We start from the raw sequence: 19765 nt of genomic DNA, 5'->3' as shown, positions 1-19765 counted from the left end.
TTCAGATTTGGAGACAACTTATACCTTCAAGTCAGTGGCACTGCTATGGGTACCCGCGTGGCCCCACAGTATGCCAATATTTTTATGGCTGACTTAGAACAACGCTTCCTCAGCTCTCATCCCCTAGCGCCTTTCCTCTACTTGCGCTACATTGATGACATCTTCATCATATGGGCCCATGGGAAGGAAGCCCTTGAAGAATTCCACCTGGATTTCAACAATTTCCACCCCACCATCAACCTCAGCCTGGACCAGTCCACACAAGAGATCCACTTCCTGGACACTACAGTGCAAATAAGTGATGGTCACATAAACACCACCCTATCCCATAAACCTACTGACCGCTATACTTGCCTACATGCCTCCAGCTTCCATCCAGGACACATCACACGATCCATTGTCTACAGCCAAGCCCTAAGATACAACCAAATTTGCTCCAATCACTCAGACAGAGACGAACACCTACAAGATTTTTATCAAGTATTCTTAAAACTACAATACCCACCTGGGAAAGTGAGGAAACAGATTGACAGAGCGAGATGGGTACCCAGAAGTCACCTACTACAGGACAGGCCCAATAAGGAAAATAACAGAACACCACTGGCCATCACATACAGCCCCCAGCTAAAACCTCTCCAGCACATCATCAACGATCTACAACCTATTCTGGAAAACGATCCCTCACTCTCTCAGAGCTTGGGAGGCAGGCCAGTCCTCACTTACAGACAGGCCCCCCAACCTGAAGCAAATACTCACCAGCAACTACACACCACACCACAGAAACACTAACCCAGGAACCAATCCCTGTAACAAACCCCGTTGCTTACTCTGTCTCCATGTCTACTCTAGTGACACCATCAGAGGTCCCAACCACATGAGCCACACCATCAGGGACTCATTCATCTGCACATCTACTAATGTGATATATGCCATCATGTGCCAGCAATGCCCCTCTGCCATGTACATTGGCCAAACAGGCAGTCTCTACATAAAAGAATAAATGGACACAAATCGGTCATCAGTAATGATAACATGCAAAAGCCAGAAAGAGAACACTTCGATCTCCCTGGACATGTTATAACAGATTTAAAAGTAGCCATACTTGAACAAAAAAACGTCAAAAACAGACTTCAAAGAGAACTAATATTCATTTGCAAATTTAACATCATTAATTTGGGCTTGAATAGGGACTGAGAGTGGCTGGCTCACTACAAAAGCAACTTTCCCTCTCCTGGTATTGACACCACGTCATCAATTATTGGGAGTGAACTACATCCACCCTGATTGAATTGGCCCTGTCAACACTGGTTCTCCACTTGTAAGGTAACTCCCTTCTCTTCATGTGTAAGTATAATAATGCCTGCATCTGTAATTTTCACTCCACGCATCTGAAGAAGTGAGTTTTTTACCCACGAAAGCTTATGCACAAATAAATCTGTTAGTCTTTAAGGTGCCACTGGACTCCTCATTGTTTTTGTGGATACAGACTAACACGTCTACCCCCTGATACTTGAAAAGGTAATGAAAATAAACTGAGTAATGCATCTTCCTGTATCTCCCCATCCTCCCAATGCAGACCTAAAAGTGTCTCCAACTTCCACCCCCCAGCAAGGCCAGCACAGGTGTCCACGTGCTCCTCAAAGCATAGCTGTCAGCTCGGATCCCTTTTCCTCCTCCCATTCCCACCTCTTAGGTTCAGCAGCCACAGGCCTCCTGTGTCCTTCTGCAGCAGAGCAGGGGTCAGGCACTTACTCGTCTATATTGTCCTCGTGGTGAAGAGTCACCTGGATGAAGCGACGAGCCGCTGTGCACTCCTGCCACGTGCAGGTCGTCCGGGAGGTGTAGTCATTGTAGCAGCGCAGGCTCTGCATCGGGAGGCTCTCTGCAGGGGGAAGGAAAGCACAACGCTGCAGGTGGGTCATAGAGAGGGGCAGTGAGGAATAATGGGATGTGCCATGGCCGGAAGGGTAAAGATGGGGGAACGAGGCGCGAATGGGTAAACTCTCCTGGGAGTCCCCCGCATGTCAGTTAGCTCACGTGTCAGGGATGTCATGGACAAAAACCTCTCGCTCACCGATGCTCACGATCCAGAGGCTGAAGAAGAGCGGTTTACATACCAGGAGCTGTGGTAATGAGAGAATCGTCCCTGTGCATTCACAGTCTGGCCAACTTGTGAGAGTCTATTATGAGTCTCAGACTACTGAGTGTTTTTCTTAAAGCCCCAACATCTGCATTGAGGTTATTACCCGAGACTCTCACTTTTCATGTACGAAAAGTAAGCGTCTGACCTACATGGCTGGGAAGAGAAGCTTGAAGGATGAGCCCTAAATACGCCAACACCAAACCAACACCCCTCCCCCAGCTGTATTCTCATTCAAATCTCATGATATTTAAGTCACTCTCAGGATTTTTTAGACCTGACCCTCGATTTCTGAACGCTGGGGGTTGGCAGTTCTGATTTGCATTGTGGGAGTCGCCCCGGTGGTGAGCACACAGAACCCTTGTTGAAAGCTGCCTCCAGGGGGGTGCATGATCGTTCTCACAGTGTCATTGGTCAGACAACCTCTTCTGCATACAGGAGTGCTCCCACCAACCACCTCCATTCCTTCTCCTGAACCACACAGTCCTGATGCCCAAGGGCAGCTATGGTGCTGCAGGTGCTGTAGTGGAATGAGATCTTATCCATGCAGGAACCTGCACTTTCCTGAAGGTGGGGAGAAGAGATAGCTCAGTGATTTGAGCATTGGCCTGCTAAACCCAGGGTTGTGAGTTCAATCCTTGAGGGGGCCACTTAGGAATCTGGAGCAAAATCAGTACTTGGTCCTGCTAGTAAAGGCAGGGGGCTAGACTCAATGACCTTTCAAGGTCCCTTCCAGTTCTAGGAGATAGGATATCTCCATTAATTTAATAGCCCTATGCACCTCTTAACCAGGGCCGGTGCAACCCATTAGGCAACCGGGGGGGGCATTTTCTTTGGCAGCAGCCGGATCTTTGGCCGCCCCGGTTGTCGTCGGCATTTTGGTGGAGGGAGCTGGGGCGGGAGGCGCGGGGAGGGCCGCCTGCAGCAAGTAAGGGGGGGGCCGCATGCAGGGGAACTGCTCCGCGCCCCAGCTCACGTCTGCTCCGCCTCCTCCCCTGAGCACGCCGCCCCACTCTGCTTCTCTCCCTCCCAAGCTTGCGGCGCCAAACAGCTGATTGGCGCCGCAAGCCTGGGAGGTGGGAGAAGTGGAGCGGCAACAGCGTGCTCGGGCAGGAGGCGGAGCAGAGATGAGCTGGAGTGGGGAGCTGCTGCACGGCTCCCCGGGCGGGGGGGGAGCTGCCACGGGCGGGGAGCCTCAGGGCAGAGGAGGGGTGGGGAGCTGCCGCAGGGCTCAGGGAGGGGGCAGAGCAGAGGTGAGCTGGGGTGGGGAGCTGCCGCATGGCTCCCCGGGGGGGAGCTGCCACAGGGGGGAACGCCTCAGGGTGGGGGGAGTGGGGAGCTGCCGTGGGGGGGGGGGGGCGCCTCAGGGTAGGGGGGGGATGGGGAGCTGCCGCAGGGCTCGGGGAGGGTGCAAGGTGGAAGTTTTGCCTAGGGCGTGAAACATCCTTGCACCGGTCCTGCTCTTAACCCACAGAGAATGTGTCTGTTTTGAGAGGTTTTACTTGACATCTTTCCCAGAGAGCTATAAATGTCTGTTTGGCTTTCTAACACAATGTCTAAGGTGTGCATATGGGTTTCCTTGGGAGGGGAATGGGATCTAGGGAAGAATATAATGGATAGACTGTTTGTGATGGAAATGAGATACTGCCTTGTATTTAGCTGTGACACTCTGAGTTCCTTTCCCAGCCCTGAAGAAGAGCTCTGTGTCGCTCAAGAGCTTGTCTCTCTCCCCAACAGAAGTTAGTCCCATGAAAGATATTACTTCACCCACCTTGTCTCTCTAACTCCCTTAGGCATGAAATTCAACTGGGGCCTCACAATCATTTTGTCTTTGTGGATTGCTGGATAGGGTGGATGGAGATTATTGCTTGTAGTTCACTGGCCCTCCCAGAAGAGGCTATGGCAAATCGAAAGGCAGTTTTAAGAGACTTAAGGGAGGCATTTTTCAGTGACTCAGAGGATGGACCAAATGAGGTTTTGTTAAAATGAGATTTAAGTCCCGGGAAAAGTAGCTTCCCTAACGGGAATGTGGGGGATGAGAGAAACATTGATAAGGCCTTTTAAAAATCTAGCAAATGGAATGGGAAAATATAGTTCTCCCTTCCCGCTACTGATGGGGAACAGAGATAGGTGCTTGGTTCATTTTCTGAGAGGTGCAGATGGTTTGGGGACCTCACATGCATCAGATAATCTAGAATTGCTGGAATTCCAGTTTCAGATGCAATCAGTTCCTTATTAGTGGCCCAGGAGGGAAATTCTGTTCCTTCTGGTGTGTAAAATTTCCAGGTTGCCGCCACCCTTGATTGGAGTAGAATTGTCTGTGCTGTTTGTGAGCAGGGCTAAAGCTGGGCCACACGTGGAATTCCCACTGCATGGGACAGTTCAACATTACAAAATTGGTTTTCCTTCTACACTGAAAGGAAACCAAAAGCTTTTAAATTACTCAGACAATGGGAATTCTGAAGAGTTTGTTTTGCACGTGGAGCATCAGAAAATATTTCAAAATTTCATTTCAAAACAAACTTTTCATTTAGAAACTTATTTTGTTTTGTCACTGTTTTATTGTTTTTATTACTGTTACATGATTTCAGGAGGTGTCGCTAGCAGTAATACACTATGTGACGTCATATGATGTCAAGCCATGCGACAAAATACTTCTAAGGCCCAAGTGAAGCACTCGGCAATGAAGAGGGTTGTCCTGGTTTGAGGATGGGAGTTGGACCTGAGAATGGATCACATAGCTTAAGAGCCTCGGAGGCAGGGGTGGCTCTAGGCACCAGCAAAGTAAGCACATGGTTGGGGCAGCCCATTTGCAGGGGCGGCAGGGATCCAGTATGGGAGCTGAGAACCAACAGGGGGCCCTGGGAGCTGTAGTTCCTTGGTTAGCTCCCTGCCTATAGAGCCAGCCCTGGAGCAGGGAAAGAACTACATTTCCCAGCATTCCCTTGGCCACTACCAACAGGAAAGAGGGGGAGGGAGTGAGGTAGCTGAGACCTCATGCTGCAGCTTGCTGTGAATGGAGAGCTGCACTGTGAGTAGGGATACCATATTTTAACATTCAAAAAATAGGACACTCCACGGGGAGGGAGGGTAGCCCCACCCTGCCACTATCCACCCCCACAGAAACCCCAACCCCCCCTGCTCACCTCCTCCTGGAACCCCTGCCCCTAACTGCCCCCCAGGACCCCACCCCCTATCTAAGCGCCACTGCTCCTTGTCCCCTGATTGCCCCCTCCTGGGACCCCTGCCCCTAACTGCTCCTTGGGACTCCATCTAAGCTTCCCTTCTCCTTGTCCCCAACTACCCCCTCCTGAGACCCCCCCCCCAGCTTCCGCCCTAGGACCCCACCCCCTACCTGTCCCCTGACAAATCCCCGGGACTCCCATGCCTATCCAACCGCTGCCTGTCCCCTGACTGCCCCCCCAATCCCTGACCCATCTAACCCCCCTTCTCCCTGCCCCTGACGCCCCCCCGAACCTCCACACCCCATCCAGCCCACCAGCCCCCTTACCGTGCTACTCAGACCAGCGTTTCTGGCTCCGCGCAGCGCCAGACACACTGCTGCATACATGCTGCCGTGCTCCCCCGCAGAGCCACAGCCCGCCCCCCCCCCCTCCCCCAGCACTTGCCTTCCAGATTTGAAAACCTCAAAATTCAGGCGTGCTCAAGCTCAGTTTGGGCAGCTGTTACTTCATTTCTCCCAAATCAAATATACTGATCCACTGTAACTTGCTTTAGAAAAAGTAAGATAAAATTGAGCAAGAAATGCTTCCCAGTGGTTATTAGGACTGGAATTGCTATTTTCAACAGCCATTGACTTTTTGTTTGTTTGTTTAAAAGGAAGACAGTGATATTGCATTGGCAAATTCCCCATAGAAACAAAGAGTGGAACAAAAGAATAATAAAGGCACCTCAACTTTTCCTCATTTATGTAGGACAGTCTTATAATATGCATCCAGATATCCTCCAATCACACAAGCTGAAAATTGTTCCACTTTACTGTAGTTCTGTAACCATATGGGAACCAATCCTGTCTGTGTTCTGTGCACATCTAAAATTCCTGCTGAATGACCTGCCGTGGGAGCGAGTTACCAGTGACCCAGGGCTGCGGCGGAAGGAGGGTGCAGGTGGGGGGAGGGGAGAGAGCCCAGGGCTGGGGCGGCAGGAGGTGTGTGTGGGGTGCAATGGTGGGGAGGAATGAGGGAGCCCAGAGCTGGGGCGGCAGGGTGAATGGGTGAGGGGGAGAACCCAGGGCTGGGACAGAGGGGCAGCCAACATTTTTTTTGCTTGGGGCAGCAAAAAACCTAGAACCAGCCCTGCTTGGAGGTCAGATAGGCTTGGAGACTTGGGTGTCTTTCCCTGAGGGTATGAGGGGTGAAAGCCCTGCCAATAGCACATTGGGCTGGGGAGTGTGATTGCCCCAGCACAGCAGACATGCACATTCCCCTCTGGAAAGAGAGATGTGCATGAGGCGTCTCCTCTGAAACCCATTTTAAGGTCTGTACAGGGTCTGAGTTTGGTGCAGAGCTGGGGCAACAGGGGCTCAGAGAGAACATTGAGGAATTTGGAGAAATTCCTCCCTTTCTAAGAAAAAAGAACAGGAGTACTTGTGGCACCTTAGACACTAACAAATTTATTAGAGCATAAGCTTTCGTGGGCTACAGCCCACTTCATCGGATACATGGATGTAGCCCACGAAAGCTTATGCTCTAATAAATTTGTTAGTCTCTAAGGTGCCACAAGTACTCCTGTTCTTTTTGCGGATACAGACTAACACGGCTGCTACTCTGATCCCTTTCTAAGGTTCACTGAACTAGAACAAAGCAATAAACAACTTGATCTAACTGTGCACAGATGGGAGATTAAACCTAGAAACAGGAGCAGTCAATGGACACGACAGAGGGTTTCAAGGTTCCCTCCCCACTCTGAACTTTAGGGTACAGATGTGGGTACCTGCATGAAAGACCGCCTAAGCTTATTTTTACCAGCTTAGGTTAATTTTAAGCTGCCACCACTAAGTCTTCCAAATATTTAGGGAGAGCCACTTGGAACTCTGCCTTTCCCCAAATATCTTTCAAGTCTTTAACCCCCCTTTTCCTGGATAGATTTGAGAATAATTCCCCGCCCCCAAGTCCATACACCCCTTTTCCTGGGTAGGCTCGAGAGAATCCCCTCACCAATTAGTCCCGGTGAACACAGATCTAAATCCTTGGATCTTAAAACAATGAAAAATCAATCAGGTTCTTAAAAGAAGAATTTTATTAAAAGAAAAGGTAAAATCGGAATGGAAAATAACTTTACAGGGTAATCAGATTCAAAGAGCCCAGAGGAACCCCCTCTAGCCTTAGGTTCAAAGTTACAGGAAACAGAGGTAAACTTTCTAGCAAAAGGAACATTTACAAGTTGAGAAAACAACGATAAAACTAACACGCCTTGCCTGACTGTTACTTACAAGTTTGAAATATGAGAGACTTGTGTAGAAAGATTTGGAGAACATGGATTGACGTTCGGTCCCTCTTAGTCCCAAGAGCAAACACACCCAAAACCAAAGAGCACACAAACAAAAGCCTCCCTCCCCCCAGATTTGAAAGTATCTTGTCCCCTTATTGGTCGTTCTGGTCAGGTGTCAGCCAGGTTACCTAAGCTTCTTAACCCTTTATAGCTAAAAGGATTTTGGTGCCTCTGGCCAGGAGGGATTTTATATAGTATTGTATACAGGAGGGTTGTTACCCTTCCCTTTCTAGTTATGACAGAGGGTCCTGTTTGTTCTCCGCAGTGGTAAAGAAGGAACTAAGGTGGTTCAGAGGGATGGACACCCCTAGACGTGAGCCTTTGATATTGACACTGGTGACTTGCTCTGTCTCCCTGCCCCTCACATTTCCCCCCTCCTCTCTGTCTCTCTTTCACACACACCTCACAGAGTCATCCTCCCATTTGTCCACACCTCCAAATGGATATTCATTCACTTACACTCCCACCTGAATTTACATGTCATTCTGTCCCTCCACTCTCCTTCAGGGGTCTGTCTATCCCTGCAATGCACCTCCAGTTCATCCACCTACTCACTAGCCAGCTTGTTTACACATTTGCCCAACAGCCCACCTGTCCATCCATCCATCTACTCACTCTCCTGCTCTTCCATCCATCCATCCATCCACTTCTCCATTCAGCCATGCACCCTCCCATCTGTAATTCCATCCACATTTCCATCCACTTATCATACCACCCATTCACATAAACAATCGCCCTCTTGCCTGTCAGTCTAGTCACCAACATACTCCTCTGGAATGGCAGAGGGAGCAGTCAAGCAGAGGAAATGGGGAAAGTAGGAAAGGGAATGGAGAAGAGTAAAGGGACTGGAAGGAGGGGAGGGAAGATAATAAAAGGGACAGAAAGAAAAAGAAGAGGAAAAGAAACTGAAACTCACCTCGAGATTCTCCAACCCTGAAAGCCCAGCACAGAGCCAGCAGAGCACTGCAGAACTCCTTCATGTTCACGCCAGCCTGCGCCCACCAGCTCAGTCCTGCTCCCTGTGCTCTGGGCTGGTCACTGGCCTGGGGTTCTTGCAATCACACTTGTTAACTCCTTCTTTGTCACCTGTTGAATGTGGAAGTCAAGCTCTGATGGTCAGGTGGGAGATACAAAACCTCCCCTCCCTGCACTGAGAAGACTTTTCACTGATCCATCAAGGCCACAAGGGACCATTAGGTCACCTAGTCAGACCTCCTGTAGGACACAGGATGGAAAATAAAATTTACTTTGCAGGACCCATACATTGCAGAGCAAGGTCCCCATCTCCTTACTGAATTTTTGCTCCTTTGCTGAATGCCCAGAGAACTGAGAGCCAATTGTGCTCTATTTGACTAACATAAGCATTGTCCCCATTAACCTCATCAGCAAGAAACAGTCCTAGGCTGTGGAAAGAGGGGAATTCAGTCTCCATGTTCATTCGTTCCCCGGGCTTCCCCCGAACACACAGCCACACACCCACACTTCCCCCATTGATCCCAAGGCTAACCTGAAGACACACCATCCTACCCTACCTTACCCCATCTCCACCACTTAAATACACCTCTCTCCTCTTGGAGTGAGATGGGTTTCAGTCTTCATGTTCCTTCAGTTCCGGGCTTCTCCCCCATCTGCTTCTCCTCCAGTGAGACCGCAGTTGAGAATCTCTTTGAAGTGATTCCAACTGGCAGTTTGCAGCCAGGGCCCCAGGAATTGCTTTGGGACCCAATCCACAGGCATAATCCCAAAGGAGATTTACCATCTTCTTTTGTGGGATCTAGCATTGAATTCGGTGGTGCAACAACCATAGGCCAAAATCTTCACTGGTGTAACTCAACTGAAGTTAAAGGAGTTGCACCACTGCAGAATGTGCCCCCATATTACTGCTTTCTAAAGAGCATGACAGCCCCACCCCGCCTTGGGCACAGCCACAGAGCCAAGCCTCTGTGCTCTGGGGATGTCTGTTCTGTGGCTTTTCCCCACTTCGGGGGAGCATGGAGAAGAGGATCCGCCCAAAACAACCCCCAGCTTCCTAAATGCCATTTCCTTTGATAGAATATGGCCTGCTAGACAAGTGAACATTCGCCACAGAGAAGAGATCCCACTGTGACTAACGGCTCCAGAGCTCATGAGCCCTTGTCTGTCAGGGACAGGTTCTCTTTGCCACGTACCCTTCCCCCAGTAAAGGCAGAGTTTCCTCACCTGAGCCAAGAGCAGCCGGTGGGACAGCCGCCTCACAGCAGGTGGATCACTGACCCTCTCAGTTCTCACTCCCTGGCAGCTGGAGCGTCTTTACACATACAGGAATCAGCAATGACCATGGCTGTCCAAGACTGGAATGGATCCCCCTGGGAAATAATGAAATTGGGGTATCTCCTATACCTGTTGTCCTCTGAACTTCAGCTTCCACACCCATATATGCCTCCTTTCAAGGAGCGGATACAGCCCTGAACACCGTGGAGCTGAAGTGTGAGACTCAGACTCTGAACTTCCTATTTTTGGTGTTTTCACACCCACCGGGTCCCTGCCACAGATGCAGTTCTTAAAAGCTGGGAGGGGGAGGAAATATCTCATTTCATTGTGACCTTTCACTGATTCTTATTAACCGGTTTGGAGGAATCAGGACATGTTGTTTTCTAGGAATCAAGAGTAACACGCTGCTAACAGAGACTGGCCTTTGCTTCCCATCTCCTTGCCCCCATATCCAGTCAGACACTTGCGAAGAAGAGAGAAGGAAAAGGGAAGTAGCACTAGCAAGAGGAGTTCTGTATTTGTCTCCCGCCCACCCCGCTGTAGCTTACCATAAGACTGTAAGATTTTGGGGGCAGTGACTGCTTTTCACTACATGTGTGTGCAGCACCTTGCCCCCTGGGCTCTCAGTGACTTCAATCAGCTTTGCATCAATAGTAACTCACTACCACTTATTTCCCTCCCTTCTAAAATTTGCAGACAGTGTCACCTACTCCTCTTTAGTGTGTGTCCATCTGGGGTGACAACGTCTGCGGCCATTGTCTTCTATCACAGATAAGCACAGTGCCATTTTCACAAAGTGGTTGCAGCTCCCAGGCCCCCAAATTATACTGATTTTTTCATTTTGCCTTATTTATCTCTATGCTTCTCCAGTCCCCAGTGATTTCGACATCAATTTCTAGCAGTGGAGGGGTTCTTGGTTTTAGTTTCCTGTTTAACAAGCTAGCAGCTGGTGACAGCCTATGCTTCAGTGGTGCCATTCTGTGATTAGACAGTTCTAAGTAGGATCAGAGTCTGGCTCTGCAGCCTTTTTCTATAGGCACTTGATTATTTTGACTCACTTTGCCACCGGCCCATTGGATTGGGGATAATAAGGAGGCAGTCAGCTGCCAAATCCCCCCACTTTATTGCAAACTACTTAAACTCATGTCCACTAAACTTCGCACATAGCCTTATAATACTGTCAGATACATCCATGTCGAGCAAAAATGGAGTTGACATGCACAATCACCTGTTTAGCTGTAGTATCTTCTTGTAAGGCTGTCTCAGGGATGTGATAATAATAGTCTAGGACAAGTGGATAGTTCCCCCCCCCCCCTTGCCTATAGAAACATATCTATGCTTTCCTCATGGGTCCAGCTCTCAGTGTGCATCTCAGTAGCAGGGGTCTGCATGGGCAATATACTCCAAGAATGCGAGCTACAGGTAAGTAACTTCTTTTCTGTGTGGAAGCAGGACAGGAAAACGGGATGCAGTCGTAAACCGTGAGTTTATCATGTAAATGTTGGTTATTTCCCCCAGGCACTGTTTGACTTTCCTAGAATCAGTACACTGGAGCTGACTTCAAGAAGGGAAACTTGATCTATCCATGCAGCAGGATCAACAAAGACTAGAGGTGAGACTGAATTTGGATCACAAAGCTGTCGGGGTGCATAAGCCATTAGCCTACTAGGGACTAAGCCTCCATCTCCAAATTGCAGGGTTCTTACTTTCTGGGCTGTGTTTGGATTTCAGGTTTTCTCTTCTCTGGCATTTGGGTTTCACTTCTACTCCTTCCCTGTAATACCATCTGGATTCTGTAGAAGTGAGTAGCACGCTCAAAGGCCACAGAAAGCAGAAGGAAACTCCTGTTTAGATGTGATTAGATTGCTTTTGTTTACGTGGCTTGGTACGTACTGTACTTCATCCACTCACACCACCCTATCTAAAAGGGGACTTGGGCAATACCACAAGCTTGTGAGAACAGGCCGGGGGGTGCATGCAAGCTGATTGCTGATATGGTATCTCTGCTCTGTGAAAGAGAACAGCCTCTGAGGGAGGTGTCTGATTTGTGTATATGAGACACTGCCCCAGTCCTTCTGCAGCTGACTACCCCATCCCGCACTCCTGTTACAGGGCTGGCATGAGGTCACTTCCATTGAACTCATCTCCTTATGTGATCATCGTCACAGATCCAGTCAAGCACCTTCTCTTACCTGCCCTCCAGATTGGTGTGAGGGGAAACCAAGCCTTTGAATCTCTGCCTGTTAAGCCTCCCTGAGACCGAATGGAGTCCAGACGCTGTCCCTGTCCTGGGGCCTTATGACAGTGACTCATCCACCAGTGTGCCCCATTGTGGCTGGGCACAGGGTTTTCCCTCCTTTTGTTGCCCTGCCAACCAGCCAGTCAGGCTTGCTGCTGGTGGTCCCCTGTCTTGTAACTCAGCCTCCTCCAGCCAGGTCACACTCTGACTTACCCCTAAGGCGTGGGACTGAGTCTAGACCAAACCAGTATGGCAGCCTTGTACCAGGTCTCTGGCTCAACTCTAGGCCTACTAGGGCTTGTGAGTCTTGTCCAGAGCCTTCACCAGGCCTTTCCTTGGGGGCCCATAGGGAAACCCAACCTCCTTCTATCCTGGGTTCCAACCCAGCGTCCCTATAGCGGGTGGTTAAGGTCTGCTTCTTCAGACCACCTGCTTCTTTCCTGGGCTTCTTGCTACTGCAGCCAGCCTCTAGCCCTTCCTCCCCAGCTGTCCTCAGGCCTCCAAGGAAAGGTAACAAAGGAAAGCACAACACAAAAATAGTCCAAGTATGTCCCTGGCCTCCCTCCTTTTAGGAGCTACCTGATGAGCCTGGTTCAGCATCCTCGGGGCTTTTGTGCATTGTTTGCAGGAACCCTCTACTAGCTTCATCCATCACGATGCTCATTTCTGGGAACTAGTGGGGAGAGGTCTATGTACCTTCCAAGACTGCACCTTCTGAACTTGGCATCTCCCTTTTTAAGGCTCCTCCTCTAAGAATGGCATGCTTAACAGTTGTGGTGGGGTGGGGCTGCAGAAGCACCAAACTGCTCTTAACACCTTCTTGCCTAGGGTGGGGTTTGCACACCCTGACACAGGTCCATAGGTGCTCCCTTTGGGATGCAGGCTCTGTTATCCCTTCCTGAGAGCTTAGATTCCCCCCTCCCATCCATGTCTAGCTACTTACCCCATGGGCTCATGCTGACCCTGCAGACTCTGTTGTAGTTTAAACACATCCTCTCCCAGAATCCCACAAAAAATATGAGACTTCTGGGTTACTGTTAAGCATTCTCAGGGGCCCTGTGGTAGGTGCACCATGAAATACACACACACTTTGCACAGGTATAGCAACTTAATACTCTTTGTTTAGTAGCACAAGATATACACATACATACAGAATAACAGCCCTGCCTGCATTTCACTGCCTTACCTTCTTCACCACTGCAGAGTATCCTAGGGTCAAAGCTGTCTGAAGCTGTGCAGGTCCTGCTGCTGCAGAGCGTGGCTTGGATTCCCGGAACATGGAGACTTCTTCAACCCCCTGCCAAACCACACAGCTTGTGTCCTGTGGCCTTGGTCTATCCACTCCCTTCCTTCCTTCCTCCTGCCCCAACTTCCTGTGTGCTTCACCCCCAACCTCTCTGTGGCTCTGTGTCCACCTACCAACACCTGGCTTTCTTTGTTCTGTTATGGTATCTTTCCACTGCTCCCAGAAAACCCTTCCCTCAGTTTCCTAGGATGAAGTTACTCTTTTGAATGACTATAATCCACTTTAAGTATTCCCCATTGTCCTCAGTCTGGGGAAGGCATGCTTTCAGTCTTGTGGGACATGCTGGATTCACATATGGAAGGGCATTCATGATACGGAGGTTTCATAAGAGCAATTCCATAATATCAACTACAATTCATTAAGTTATACAGAAAGATCCTCCATCATCACAATGAAATCTGGGGAATTCTGGTGGTTATCTTCATGGAAATGACATACATTTCCACAGCAGATCACATGTAGCAAAAATAGTGCCCTCTTTGTCGTTCTTTTCCTTCCACTTGTCCCAAGGAACTGTCCACGATGCCACCGGAATCTTCCCATGTGCTTTTGTGAAGATCATTCAAGACTTACCCCCAGAGGAGGGCACTATCAATTGGCTGCGCTGCTATTACCAGGATGACACTCTCCACAGCATCAGGTAATGAGATGATGCTTTCATGTGACTGCTGGAGAGATGCCCAGACTCCTGCAGCCCAGTCAGGGATCTGCTCTGATCAAGTGAGATGACGATGTATTTTCCCTCTTCTAGGGACATATCAGTGGAAGAGGACCTGAGCAGCACCCCATTGTTCAAGGACCTCATGGCATTAATGAGGTACAGCACAGGCAGATGGAGGAGGTGCAGCCACTACTGGATGCAGAGATTCACTCCCAGGCATATTTCCTGAGTTCCTCCCACTCCTGGCTGCTTTAGGGTCTGTCCAGCCATCCCAGTGTTCTGGGCTTGACATACTCTTCCCTATTACTCTGGAGAGTTGGCAGTTGTCACAACCTGGCCCAGTACCACTCTGTATGGTCCCTAGTCTGTTGTGAATGGACCCAATGACTGGGTTCCATGTGCTTCCAAGCCAAGTGGGCCTGGGCAGAGTCTAATCATTGTTTCTAGCTGTGGGAGTCTAGGACACACTCCCAGGCTTGGGCCTTTTGTCTGACACCCTTGGGATGTGGGGCACCACTGTCCAGCCACCCTAGACCCTTAAACTGGTGTCTGAGACCTGCTGAGCACCCCAGTCATTTAGTCCTGCTCCCCAGATCTCCTCTGAGGCTGTGGGTCACTCAGGGATTCTAGTTTAACCCCTTAGGGGACAATGTGGCAGAAAAGCGAGGAATGCAGACTTAGCAGAGGAATTTCTTAACCACAGAAACTTTACTCTTAAAGGACTCAAGAGTTACAGCTCTCTGAAAACAAAAGTCCTGAGACACCTCCTCCCCTGGTGTGTGCTCGCCTCTGCTGGGAGTCTGAGGTTTGTCAGCATTTCAGGTGGAGCAGAAACCTACCTGCTCTCCCCTCCTGCAAGTCCTTTGGTTGTGTGTATGCAGAGATGATTGGCCCTCCTGTACAGAGCAGAATCCTGCTCTTAAATAGATCTCTGTCTCTCTGCCATGTGGGAAACTCCAGTCCCCCTACATTCTTAATCCCAAGACTCAGCTTTTGAAGGAAATCTTTGTTCATGCTGGGAGTCCAAACCAGTTTATTTAGGAGCCTCTTGCAGACAGAGACCTTCTCAGTGCCCAGCTACAGGCTAGCCTCTTCTTGCAGCAGCAGCATTCTGCATACCCCAGCCCCCAGAGGAGTTAAGCGAATTCACTGTGCTCCCACATTAGGCTTAAAGGGACAGCTGCTATGTTGCTTATTATATATGCCTTGATTGCAATCCCTCGAGGTGGGGAGTGGGGGGGTTGTAACTATTTGTGTCACCGGGGGACAGGCTGGGAACTCAGAGCTACTCCTGGAAGCATTGAGGGAAATGTATTGTTCCAGTGTAGAGACTGCAAAGTAGCTTTCCTTCCTCCTCTCTCCAGGCCAAAATATTTTAAGTTCCCTACCATAAAACCAGAGGTCGTCAAGGTTCCTCCTTGAATGCGTTAAATCCCATGGCTTTCTGTAACTCTTACCACTTTTAGGAAATGGGCCCCATGATGACTGATGATAATTTCCATGATGTAATTGCTCAATCAAATTTCACTCCTTCTCTGGCTTCCTCCTTTTTTTAACCAACTTTTGCAGCCTCACATGACATAGCTACCAGCAAATTGCTATTATATCAAACCCTGCTACAGTTGGAGTAGAAGCTAGTCTGAACCTTTAACTCCCTTTTCTCAGTCACTTATAACTTTCTGACATGTTTACTTATGGGGCTGAAATTTCCCAAGCTTGGTCTTTGCCTGAAAGTGAAATTTTTTTTGAAAGCTTCAGCAAAATCTGTTTAGCCATTTTTAGCATGAGGAATTTGGATGGAAGAAAACACTTTTATAAAAATTTTCTTGCAATAATTGGTTTTCAGTTGCAGGGCTGTTAAAAAAAAAAATCCTCCAAGAAAGTCATATATTGCTCCTAACAAGGGCTACTTATGTTTCTTAGATTATACAAAAATTATGATATATTTGAAAAATACTGTGCAATCGTATAATTGAAGATGGTACTGTAATGTACTTGCACCAATAGGCAGCATGCAGCTTGCGTGTGTAATTTTAAAGGGATGCCATTAACTTGAAATCTACTCCATTTGTAAAAAAAACCCAAAACAATTAAGAGTGGGTTCAGTGTTAGGTTAGGATTAGGATTGAATCCACCTGCAAATTTTGGTGTTTTTTACAATCACATTTTCCTGGGGTTTTTTTAATGGTTTTTTCTCTTGTTGCTGCGTGTAAAACCCACACAAACAGGGGAAACTGATCCACTGACTAATAGCTGGATGAAAATGTTGACGTTTTTCCTGGCAAAAAAATGCAGATTCTGTGACACCAAAATATTTGACACATTTATGTCAATTTCACTGTGGGTGGGGGGGAGGGGTTTAAGAGGGAGAACTTTTAAAAAATCCCCCAAAATCAAAATCAAAATAAAATGTTTTGACAGTTTTGAAACTAAATGCTTTGGGTTTTGTTTGAAACAACTGTTTCCAAATTCCCTCTAATTTTATTTTTAGGAGGGTAGATCAAAATGAAACATTTCAGTCTTGTCAAAAGGCTTCATTTGACTCCAAAACAATTAATTTTTTTCAGCATTACCAATGAACCAAAATATCCCAGCAATTCTGATTATACCGGGGAAACAGTTATCTTAGGTGTTAATTGTAACAATGGGACATATCCTTTCAACTAGAGAATTTCCTGACTTGTGCAGACAACTTTGGAGCTTGCATGTTCCATTAGGCCCTGGTCCAGCAATGCACTTCAGCGTGTGCTTAACTGCAAGCATGTGAGTAGTCCCATGGAAACCAGAGGGCTAACTCATGTGCTTAAAGTTAAGCATGTGCTGAAGTGCTTTGCTCAATCAGGGCCTATATGTAGCTTTTTGTATGGGATTTGTATATATTAATTATACAGTGCCATCAGTGTGCTAGGTGCTGCTGGACAGACAATATAACCATAGAAATGCAGAGCTGGAAGGGACCTTGATAGGTCATCTAGTCCAGTCCTCTGCCCTGGGGCAGTACTAGATATTATCTAGACCAGTGGTTCCCAAACTTGTTCCGCCACTTGTGCAGGGAAAGCCCCTGGCGGGCCGGGACGGTTTGTTTACCTGCCGTGTCCGCAGGTTCGGCCGATCGCGGCTCTCAGTGGCCGCGGTTCGTTGCTCCAGGCCAATGGGAGCTGCTGGAAGCAGAGCAGGCCCGCAATCAGCCAATCACCCTTACTTCTGCGCTGCTGCCTTCAGAGCTGGGCCCTCAGTCAGCAGCCACCACTCTCTGGCCGCCCAGCTCTGAAGGCAGCAGCACAGAAGTAGGGCTGGCCTGGTATGGTATTGCCACCCTTACTTCTGCGCTGTTGCTAGTGGGGCGCTGCCTTCAGAGCTGGGCACCCGGCCAACAGCTGCCTCTCTCCAGCCACCCAGCTCTGAAGGCAGTGCAGAAGTAAGGGTGGCAATACCGTGACCCCCCCAAAAATAACCTCGCGACCCCCCCTACAACTCCCTTTTGGGTCAGGACTCCCAATTTGAGAAACGCTGGTCTCCCCTGTGAAATCTGTATAGCATAGGGTAAAAGCACACAAAAGACCAGATTTCACGGGGTCAGACCGGATTTCACGGGGCCAGACCGTGACGTGTTTTTCATGGCCGTGAATTTGGTAGAGCCCTATCTATGACCATTTCTGTTCTGTATTTTGGGGGGTGGGAGGCAGGGTGATGTATTCATATTGTATGATGAAGATGAAAGACTCTCCATTCTAATAGTAACTCAGAAGGATGTTAAACAGCAGCTACTGTACCATAGGTGCCGGCTTCCTCTGGGCCCGGGGGGTTCTCAACCCCCGGCTCTGCCCCAGGCCCCGCCCCCACCCACCCCCTTCCCCCAGGCTCCCACCCCTGCCCTGCCTCTTCCCACTCCACCTCTTTCCCACCTAGTTCTTCCCCTCCCGCCAGCATGCCCCATCTGCACTCCTCCCCCTCCCTCCCAGAGCCTCCTGCACGCTGCGAAACAGTTGATTGCGGCAGGCAGTCGGCGCTGGGAGGGAGGGGGAGGCGCTGGGACAGGAGGGGGAGCTGGCTGCCAGTGGGTGCTGAACACCCACTAATTTTTGTCCATGGGTGCTCCAGCCCTGGAACACCCACAGAGTCGGTGCCTATGAGTTAGACATCTTTAAATCAGCAGGTCCAGGATTTTAAAAGAGCTGGCTGAGGACGTCTGGGCTGTTAATGTTGAATTTCAATAAGTCTTAGAACACTGGAAAAGTTCCAGAGGACCGGAAGTAACCTAATGTTGTGCCAATACTTTAAAAAGTAAATAGGATGACCTGGGTATTATAGGCCTGTCAATCTGACATTGATCCCAGGTAAATTAATGGAGCAGCTGAGACAGAACTCAATTAGTAAAGAATTAAATGTGAGTAATATAATTAATACCAATCAACTTGGGTTTATGGCAAATAGATCTTGTCAGATTCGATATTTTTTATGAGATTACTAGTTTGGTTGATGAAGGTATAGTGTAGATGTAATATACTTGGCTTTCTGTGAGGCATTTGAGTTGGTACTTCCGGATATTTTGATTAAGAAACTAGACTGATTCAAAATCAACATGGCACATTAAATGGATTAAAAACTGACTAATGGATAGGTGTCAGAATGTAACTGTAAATGGGAAATCATCATTGTATTGCTAGTGGGGTCTATAGGGATTGGTTCTTGGCCCTACACTATTTAACATTTTCATCAGTGAACAATTTAGCAAGGGCTATGGTGGATTTGCCATCACTGGAAATGTTACAATCAAGATTGGCTGTTTTTCTACAAGATCTGCACTAGTTCAACAAGGAATTTAATTCAGGGAAGCCCTATGGCCTGAGTTAGACAGGCAGTCAAACTAGATGACCACAAAAGTCCCTTCTGATAAGCTATGCGGGGAACCATTCCCGGGGTCTTGTTCCTGTACACTTTCACTGTGCCTAGGGTCTTGGATGGGTACATACTTGGGGCTGCTAGCCCTTCCCACTGCTCACACTGCGGTCTGCATTATATTTTAAACTAGCATTAGTATGTCTCCTTGAACTGGGAATCACACCCCAGCCTGAAGTGCAGATGTGCCCTGTAGCAAGTGGAGCTCTGCTCTTGACTCTGACTCATTCTGGTCCCTTGCAATCTGTCTCATGGGGCTGCTGGACTCCAGTGTGCCCTAACACTCAGTCTGATATAACCTTGTATAGCCTGCCATTGTCGCCAGTCACCCCACGCCGTGCCCCTTACACACAGTCTCCCTGGGCACTGCACTGCAGAGCGCCCCATCCGTGGCCTATAAATGCCTTTACAGCCAACCTCAGAGGAATGCTGGCCCCCAGTTTGCCTTCATGCCCCACCTTGACCCTTATAACCCATGCCAAAGGGTTGCTAGGCTTCAGAGGGCCCCATCCTTGACACTCACAACTCTCCATAGCCCACTTCTTGGGCCTCTAGGTTGAAGACTAATTGGTAGTTACAGGAAGTTGTATTTAAAACCATGTGGGATTCTTGGGTGAGTTATCCTACATTTCTACCCTCTAATTTTCTTCTAGCTCCTCTTGTGCTCTCTTTATTATTTAAAGTATGATGCAAAGCTCACTGAATTCACTGGAACTCCAGGGATCAATGTAGAAAAGAGTAATCCCTGCCCCCAAAGAT

General features: G+C 48.7%; 1 pseudogene; it reads right to left on the bottom strand.

The window, feature by feature from the left end:
* LOC128830435 (cytokine receptor common subunit beta-like) overlaps positions 1-10071 on the bottom strand; it is a 34769-nt pseudogene extending 24698 nt beyond the window's left edge.
* Between the last annotated feature and the right edge of the window lie 9694 nt (positions 10072-19765).

Source organism: Malaclemys terrapin, chromosome 1 (genome assembly GCF_027887155.1).
Source record: "Malaclemys terrapin pileata isolate rMalTer1 chromosome 1, rMalTer1.hap1, whole genome shotgun sequence".
Lineage (NCBI taxonomy): Eukaryota > Metazoa > Chordata > Testudines > Emydidae > Malaclemys > Malaclemys terrapin.
This window is presented reverse-complemented; position numbering and strand designations above follow the sequence as displayed.